Source organism: Mastomys coucha, unplaced genomic scaffold (genome assembly GCF_008632895.1).
Source record: "Mastomys coucha isolate ucsf_1 unplaced genomic scaffold, UCSF_Mcou_1 pScaffold16, whole genome shotgun sequence".
NCBI classification, from domain to species: domain Eukaryota; kingdom Metazoa; phylum Chordata; class Mammalia; order Rodentia; family Muridae; genus Mastomys; species Mastomys coucha.
In genome coordinates, this window is record NW_022196898.1 from 80092632 (window position 1) to 80100480 (window position 7849).

The following is a 7849-nucleotide window of genomic DNA, read 5'->3' on the forward strand; positions in this document are numbered from 1 at the left end:
TTCTGCTCCAGCCTCTTCAGAACTGCATCATTAGCTGCCATCTTTCCCCAGAATCGGCGGAAAATCCTAAATAAAAAAGGAAAGTGATGAGCATACTATGGGAAGTGAAAAGAAAACGTGTATTTTACAGGATGCTGAGAGAGCAACCTGAGGAAAACACCCTTTCTCCAACAACTGAACAATACCTTACTTAAATGCTTTTCTTTAGAGAACAGAGAAGCAAGCAGGGTCTGAGGAGATGGTTCAGTGGTTAGCGTGGTTATCACATAACCCATGGACATGCTTGGGAGCATGGCTGCCATCTTGAAAGGAGACAGGAGATACCCTTAGAAAGCAGGCCAGATACCCTTAGAAAACTAGCCTTACCTGATAGCAAGCACCCACATGCACACATCACACACACACATCACACACACACACACGCACACAAAGATAAAAGCAAGTTGGGCAGAAATATTAAAAAAATAAATTTCTGGGTCTGTTTGGGAGATAAAGTCTCCTTTGTTCTTAAGTGCAGAAAATAAATGCTATTTAACCAGATTTAAGGCTGGGAAACTTTAAAGCCTTAGTGGATTATAAGGAGGAGAGGGAAGGGTAGGATGCTAGTTGGACTTCGAAATGTGTAACAGGTATTGTTGATACTGAGGCAGCCGAGAGGCCAGCATGCACTTGATATGCTGATAAACGCCACAGATAGCCACATGTCCCTTCAGCCAGAGGTTGCAGAAATGACTCTTTTGGGCAGAATGACAACTCTTTCCAAGTTCCTAAGGAATGCTGGCTTTTATCTAAACACAGAAATCTTTCTTCTCCTGTCCAGCTTGAGCTCATTACGGACTACCCAAGACCTAACAATAACCTTTGTGATAATTTTTAGAATTTTTATAATAAATCTAAAGGAAAAGTATTGTTAAAGTCCAGTAAGATGCATGTAAGTGAGCATTAGAGATTAACTCATTGCATTAAACTGGCTGCTGCAAAGATAAACATACTCAAAACCAAAATTAAAAATTATTAACAATATAAAATATTCACATTTACCTGATTTACTACCGATTCGTAGGTAAAAATAAAACAAATAATGATTCAAGGAATAAAGCCACTCACTGCAAGGCTTTAGGTGTTCAACAAATAACACAACTGCTTTATTATTTGAAAAGGCTTTTTAATACCAGCCCTACATTATAAATGTTCAAAAATGTTTACAGTTTTCACAAGAACACCAACCTTCAAAATATTTCCAAGTTAACAATATATGATGGGATAATGCAAATGCCAAAGAAAAGAACTATGTACCAAGTTGATAACAACATGGGATGTATAACCAGAAATTCAGTCTAGAAAAGCCACAAGAAAGTAACTAACCGCATGCTCTCTACAAACTCTTACTTTAGCCATTAAAAATATGGACACAAAAAGGAACCCATGCAGTCTTTATCTTCAAGAAGCTTCGAACACAGCGGGTTGCTTAGTGCTGTGATTTTGTTGTTGTCCTTGCTCTCTACTTACTATTTTAATGATTTTCTGAAAGCTTATGGGCATAAATAAATATGTAACTTGCATACAGGACATTAAGTATCACTATATTAATTCAGAATTTTGTGTTTTTAACAGGGAGCTTAATCCATTTGAGTTGTCCTGGCCTTAGGAATACATGGAAGGCATTTGAAAACCTTTGCATCCTTTACCTGCAATCACAAATTGCTACATGACTGTGGAAACTAAAGTCTGGGACTTACTGAGCAAGCTCCTAGAGGAAGTACAGTAGACAGAAGATAAGGGTGCACAGTAGTCGGAAGTCTCCCTGAGGGAGGAGCTCGTGGTGCTATCGCTGGGCAGGGAGTCCTACACTATCTTAAGAATGCTACAGGCTAACTCTCCTGCTCTCCTTGTAAGCACCCTTCCTCCTGTTCCAACTGGCTTCACTGCTACCTAAAAGGAGAAACAGACCTGTTCCCCAGCCAAGCTGCTTTTGGTCAGTATTTTAATCGCAGCAACAAAGAAGCAGCTAACAGATACCTCTGTTTTTCTCAGTGTTTTCTAGCATATGCAGCTGAGGGTAGAAGACTACAATTCTTTAGGAAAGGTGGTTATAGTCAAGAAACCTTAAGTGAAACACACTTCACAGGCTGTGTGGGCTATGTGACCCACTCCTCCTTGTGCCACTTTCTGAATTTATGTTAGGATGCTCTCACCTGCTCGCCTGCCCCTCCTCAGTACCTTTTCTTCATGTTGCCTGAACACTGTTGTTCAGGGTTTGATATCTATATCTTCATGTGATCACAAATCATCACCAAGCAGTTTAGGGTTGCCCCTTACCACCCAGGGTTAATAGTAAAATGACATATGCAAGCTTGACACTATTAATTTTCATTTGTTGATTGCCAGGTTCTTAAGAGTAATTTATGTCTATGATCTCTTACAACCTGAGGTTTTTTAATCATGTTGTGTTCACAATAGAGAGAGAAAATAAGTACTCACTAAGCTTTCAAACAAGAGGGAAACATAGAAGACTGGAGGGAAAATAAATATAATTCTGTTTAGGGAGATGGTGCAACTTTAACAATACTGAAAGCTTAAACCTTTGCCTGTTAAGTTAGAGCTCATCCTACTATTTTATGTTAGTCACTCCACAATGGTTTTACTGTAGTACAGAGTGCAGTCTTAATTTTAAAATATATAGTTTCCTTGGGTCTGGAGAACCCAAGTTTAATTCCGAGCATCTACATGGATACTCACAACTACCTGTAGCCTCAGTTCCAGGCTGAACCCCTTTTCTGGCCTCTACAGGCTCCAGGCATGCACATAATGGTGCACACACACAAATGCAGGCATGCACATGCACACACATGCACACATTAAAATAAAAATATCTTTTAAAAAAGTCTCCGTAGTGTGTTCAGAGCTTTCATTATGCTGATATGCACACTTCTCATACATAATAATAGAAATACTTGTAAAATATTTATTACTTGCTGCCCAAGTACATGAATCATTTATGAATATTTCAACTCCATTATAACAGAAAACAAATGAAATTAGTATTTCCAGGTAGTATAGTTAGTAAATGAAGATCGAAACTCAAGTCTATCTGATGCTAGAGCTAGCTCTTTTAACGAGCATGTTGTAATTTTTCCAAACATAATTACCGAGCATTTTTCCAGTCTCATTACAGTTGGAACCTGAACCAAACAGCACCCATTAGCATTACTGGAGCTTGTATTGTCTGGATGGTTTGAGATGTCTATTTAGTTTCTATGGTAACTTGTTAAAAATATGAGATTAAAATAGATTTAATATTTCATTGTATGTACAGTACCTGCTCATAAAAGAACTTTATGGAGAGCAAGAAAAAAAGGGGGGGCAGAAAAGGCAACATATCAAACATATTTGTACCTTACTGATGAAAATAAAGACCTTTCCTTACTACTAATAAAAAAATCATTTAAAAATATTGGAAAGGCATGAAATTGTTACATTAGACTTTTTTTCAATTTGTGATATTTCATGAAACACACAGAGAGCAATTAATTACATGATTAATTACAATACCAAATGCATGAATTTAGAGTACACATGAAAGAGTAAAGCATAACCTAAGATACAACTTTTAGAAATCCCTATCTTTACCGGATTGCTTTTTCACTTCAGAAATCTCCTTAGTTGAAATTCCTACTTCATTCAAGTTGCCTGGGTTGCTTTTAACTCCCAACCATTCTGGCACCAGGTTCTAAAACTTAGAAAACTATTACTTTTTTTCAAAAGTTACTGAAAACCAAATTTCTATGTGCAGTTTTCATTTTACTTTCTAGCACAAGAATTCTATAAAAATTTGGAAATGCCCCACTAATTCTCTGGATCCATAAGTTCACTAATTCAGAATCTCAACTATGTAAAAATATACTTTTCTTAGATATAATACTTCTCAATACTCAGTTTTATCAAATCTATGATGCCATCAAGTATAAAGTGGCTCCATAAGATAGTTTACTATTTTAATTTCACTCATACATATAGCATATATAATTGAAATTCCTCTACACGCTGATAGTAGATTCATTTGCTCCAATGCTCTTGATCCATTAGACATATTTTGAATGCTATTCTTGGTTGTCAATTTGACTATATTTGGAATTAACAAAAAGACCAAGGAGCTAAGTACACCTACAAAGGATTTTTTTTTCTTAATTAAATCATTTGATGTGAAGTGGGAAGAATCTAGATCTTTGAATCTGGATCTTCTGAGGTGGGAAGATCCAGCTTTTATTTGGGCCACCCCTGCTGGCAGCCTATATAAAGAACACAGAAGACGGAGGCTCACTCTCTTGGCCTGCTTGCTCTCACTCTCACGGCCAAATCCATTCCTTCCCTGGCATTAGAACCTATTCCTTTGGAATTCTAGTTCTGCATATTTAAGACTATCTGAAATGTCCAGTCTCATGATTGATAGACTAGTTGGATCACAACCCGAAAACCATGTTAATATATTTCATATATTATGTTCACTGAAAAAAACTTTTATATTTAAACCTAGACTCTTATTTTATATTACTACTTTGTTTTCCTGTATTTCTCAATACACAGTAACTTCATTTTCACTCTAAGTCACAATCACTAAAAGTATACATAAAATAGAAATTATACTTAATAAACTAAATACCAACATGGCATACAACAGAATAACATTAGCATTTATGATGACTTATTTATAACTAACAAAATAAAAACTATGACACCAGCTGGCAGTCTACAGTGGTCTTAAGACATCGATAATTTGAAAATACACCCCAGTTTCAGATATGTAAATGTGAGAATTAATAGCAATCATGTTTTTTTCTCTTCTTCCCTTCATCCCCAATCTAACCTTCCAAACATTTCCCCCAGTTACTTCACAATTTAACTGCCACGTCACTGTACTCTGACAGCAACATGGTACCTTCTAGACCACTTTAAATTCCTTCTGTACTGAGCACATGAGTTAACATGGTACCTTCTAGACCACTTTAAATTCCTTCTGGTATTGAACACATGTGTCCAAAGTCAGAAGTTAAGGACAAGTAAATACTGTAGTTAAATATGAGAACAATATACTTCAGAAACACTCGCACTATAATGTAGTAACTAACATTAATCCCACTGGTAGTGTTTTAAACCAAGCCTTGCTCAAACCCACAGAAGACCTGGGACTATTTTTGGTGAAAGTTATCCTACTTATTCTAGATTTGTATCCCCTTACCGAAGAGTCTTTTTTTCTCTTTACTGATGAGGACACAGGCAGTTCTAGAGATATTAAATGATGACAATGTGGGGAGAAGGTGGCTATAAGATTGATTACTATGAAAGGATAACCCATGTTTTTATAATACTATGACTGTTAATTCATAACCTTTTCTCCCAGTAGAATATATACATAAAGCACAAAATTATAACTAGATCTCCTGATTACAGCTGAGCTATCCAGTTTTAAAACAAGTTAGCCAATCTCTTCAACCACACCATCTCGCCTACTTCCAATTCAAGAATGCAAATAAGAACAAAAACTAATGGATGACATCATAACACTGACATTCACTCTTAACCATGTAAGATATCGTCTTCGTCTATACACTAGGAGAAAGTATATGTATTGTCTGGGCCCACCCAATTATCAAATAGCAAAACCATGACTTTAACTTATGTTTGTCTTTCTAAAATTCACACAGTTCACTCAAAGGGTTTCCCAAAGCCTAATTAATGAAAATAATTAGTATACCCATCTATATTACTATAGCCATCTATAGTTCCCTTGTATTGGGGACTCCCAAGACATGACTGGACACTTAGGACCTTTATTGGAGCCACTGTTGTTTCCTTTAAGTTAAAACAAAAACCTCCTAACTGATCTCCTTTCTCACTTCTGCCCCCAGTCTATGGAGTAACCCTCTTAAAAAGAAGCTGGGTAACGTTACTTGGCCATGAAAAACCTCTCATGGCTTTCACTCCCTATTCTCTCTGATACTGTCTCCATCATGAATTCCTTCTCTCAGTTCTGAGCCCACAGGTATCGGTAACCCCCTTGATGCTTTGATAAGTTTCTGTTGCAGAAGGCAATGGCTTGGCCTTCTTACTGCCTGTACTTCTTGAAGGTTTTCTGTATTGTTAATTTCATTTGTGTCAGCTCTCTCCTAGAAAGCCATCTTTTCCTTGAGAACCTTCTCTGGCAACATTACCATGTCAAATACACCTTTCTTTACTGCTTAATACCTTTTCTGTGCAGTACTTATAATCTAAAATATTTAAGTATAGAATATTAACACTGTGTAGTGCTGTTGCAGGGAAGCCAAATTCAGGTCCTAGCACTTACACAGGAGCACACAATCACAGATAACTCCAGTTCCCAGGAATCTAATGCTTTCTAGCCTTCGCGGTTACCTTACCTGGACACAATTTTTTTTTTTTGGGGGGGGTGGGGTGGGAAAAACAGTCGGGCATGCATAAATACCATAAGTAAAATATGTTACCATTAAAATATGTAATTTTCACCTGACTTTCAGTCCTGTACTTCAACAATAAGACCTAGCCGAGAGGCAACGACTGGAATTTTTGCCCATTTTGTTGATAGTCATTTCTTCTTCTTTTTTTTTTTTTTTATGGATCTTTACCCAATAACTAAAATGTTGCCGGGAGTATAGTGGTAGCTGATGTTTCTAATATCTGCTGAAACAATGAATTTCTTTCTTCAACCCGTCCTCACGTACAAACACTGGAAATCCTTGGCACTCTCACTTAGAAGGAAACAAGCTAACGAATCCATCCCCTGCCTCCAGTAGCACGCCTTCTCTCTTAAATTCAACCAAAAGGGGCCAAGCTTTTTCTGCTTCTCACCGCGCGTGGGTGGAAGTTATGACCACGCTTCCCACTAGTACACAGAAGGTCAGGTTCTTTTTCCCGGGTGAGAAAGGGAAGAAGAATTCTGGAACGCTACTTATCTATCTACCTTAGACCCTCTCGTGACACTCACATGAAGTGGTGAACCGCAGCTCCTGAGTAGCCTCAGCCAGGTTGTGGGAAGGACCACGCAATCCGCGGCAGGGAGAAAGGACCCAGCAGGGTGTCCCTAATAAATGCCTGAGCGTTTCACAGATTCACCGCTCATCAGCCGTCCGCTTCCTGCACCCGCTCTCTTCCCGTACCACACTGCGCTCTCATCTTCCACTTCCCCACTCTTTTCTCACCTCTTTCTCACTCGCTACATTTTGCTGTCTGTTTGGGCAAGAGACAGGCGGCCGGAAGTCGGGGAGGGGTCTTCCCTCGGGCTTGCGTCTCGGTGATATGACGTCAAGAGTAGTGGCCGACCGGCGGCGGCTGAGGGGGAGGGGGAGGCTGGGCGCTGTCACTGGAGCGAGGCGCGCGCGCTCACACCCAGGTTCTGAGCTGTGAACCTGAGCGGCCCGCCGGCGCGGACCGAGGCGTGTCGCTCCGGCTGTCACCTTCTGTAGGCGGCCTCTTGTAGACGCACCTGAAATGCAGAACACGGCCCACTAAAGCACTGCCAGGCACAGCTACAGCGCTTAGCAGCTCATCCCCTTAATCTCTGCGCCCCCTCATTCAGGCAGGTACTCTGGTGTCCTAGCGTTCCTTGGGGTAGTGGGTGGGGCTGGTGGGACCTAGTAGGCAATCAGGTGCAGCGAGTGATCCGGCCATTCTGCAGGAACCAGTAGAACCAACCCATGGAGGGAGCTGCTTGCTCCTGTGTGTGTTTGTCTCCAAACTTCCTTCTCCCTGAAGCACGAGTTCGCCGAGTCTTAGAAATGCAAATACGATTTTGCTCAGTATAAAAATCAACATTTTCCCCCGGACCCCTCTTTTT

General features: G+C 39.5%; 1 protein-coding gene across 2 annotated transcripts in view; it reads left to right on the top strand.

The window, feature by feature from the left end:
- The first annotated feature begins 7333 nt into the window (after nucleotides 1–7333).
- The window catches only part of Tbck (TBC1 domain containing kinase), a 153758-nt gene continuing 153242 nt past the window's right edge, over nucleotides 7334–7849 (top strand). The window contains exon 1 of one of the 2 annotated variants that reach the window (XM_031375551.1): nucleotides 7334–7595. The gene's annotated coding sequence lies outside the window, so the exon portion shown is untranslated. The remainder of the gene's footprint in view (nucleotides 7596–7849) is intronic. The other variant, XM_031375552.1, reaches the window with a different exon arrangement.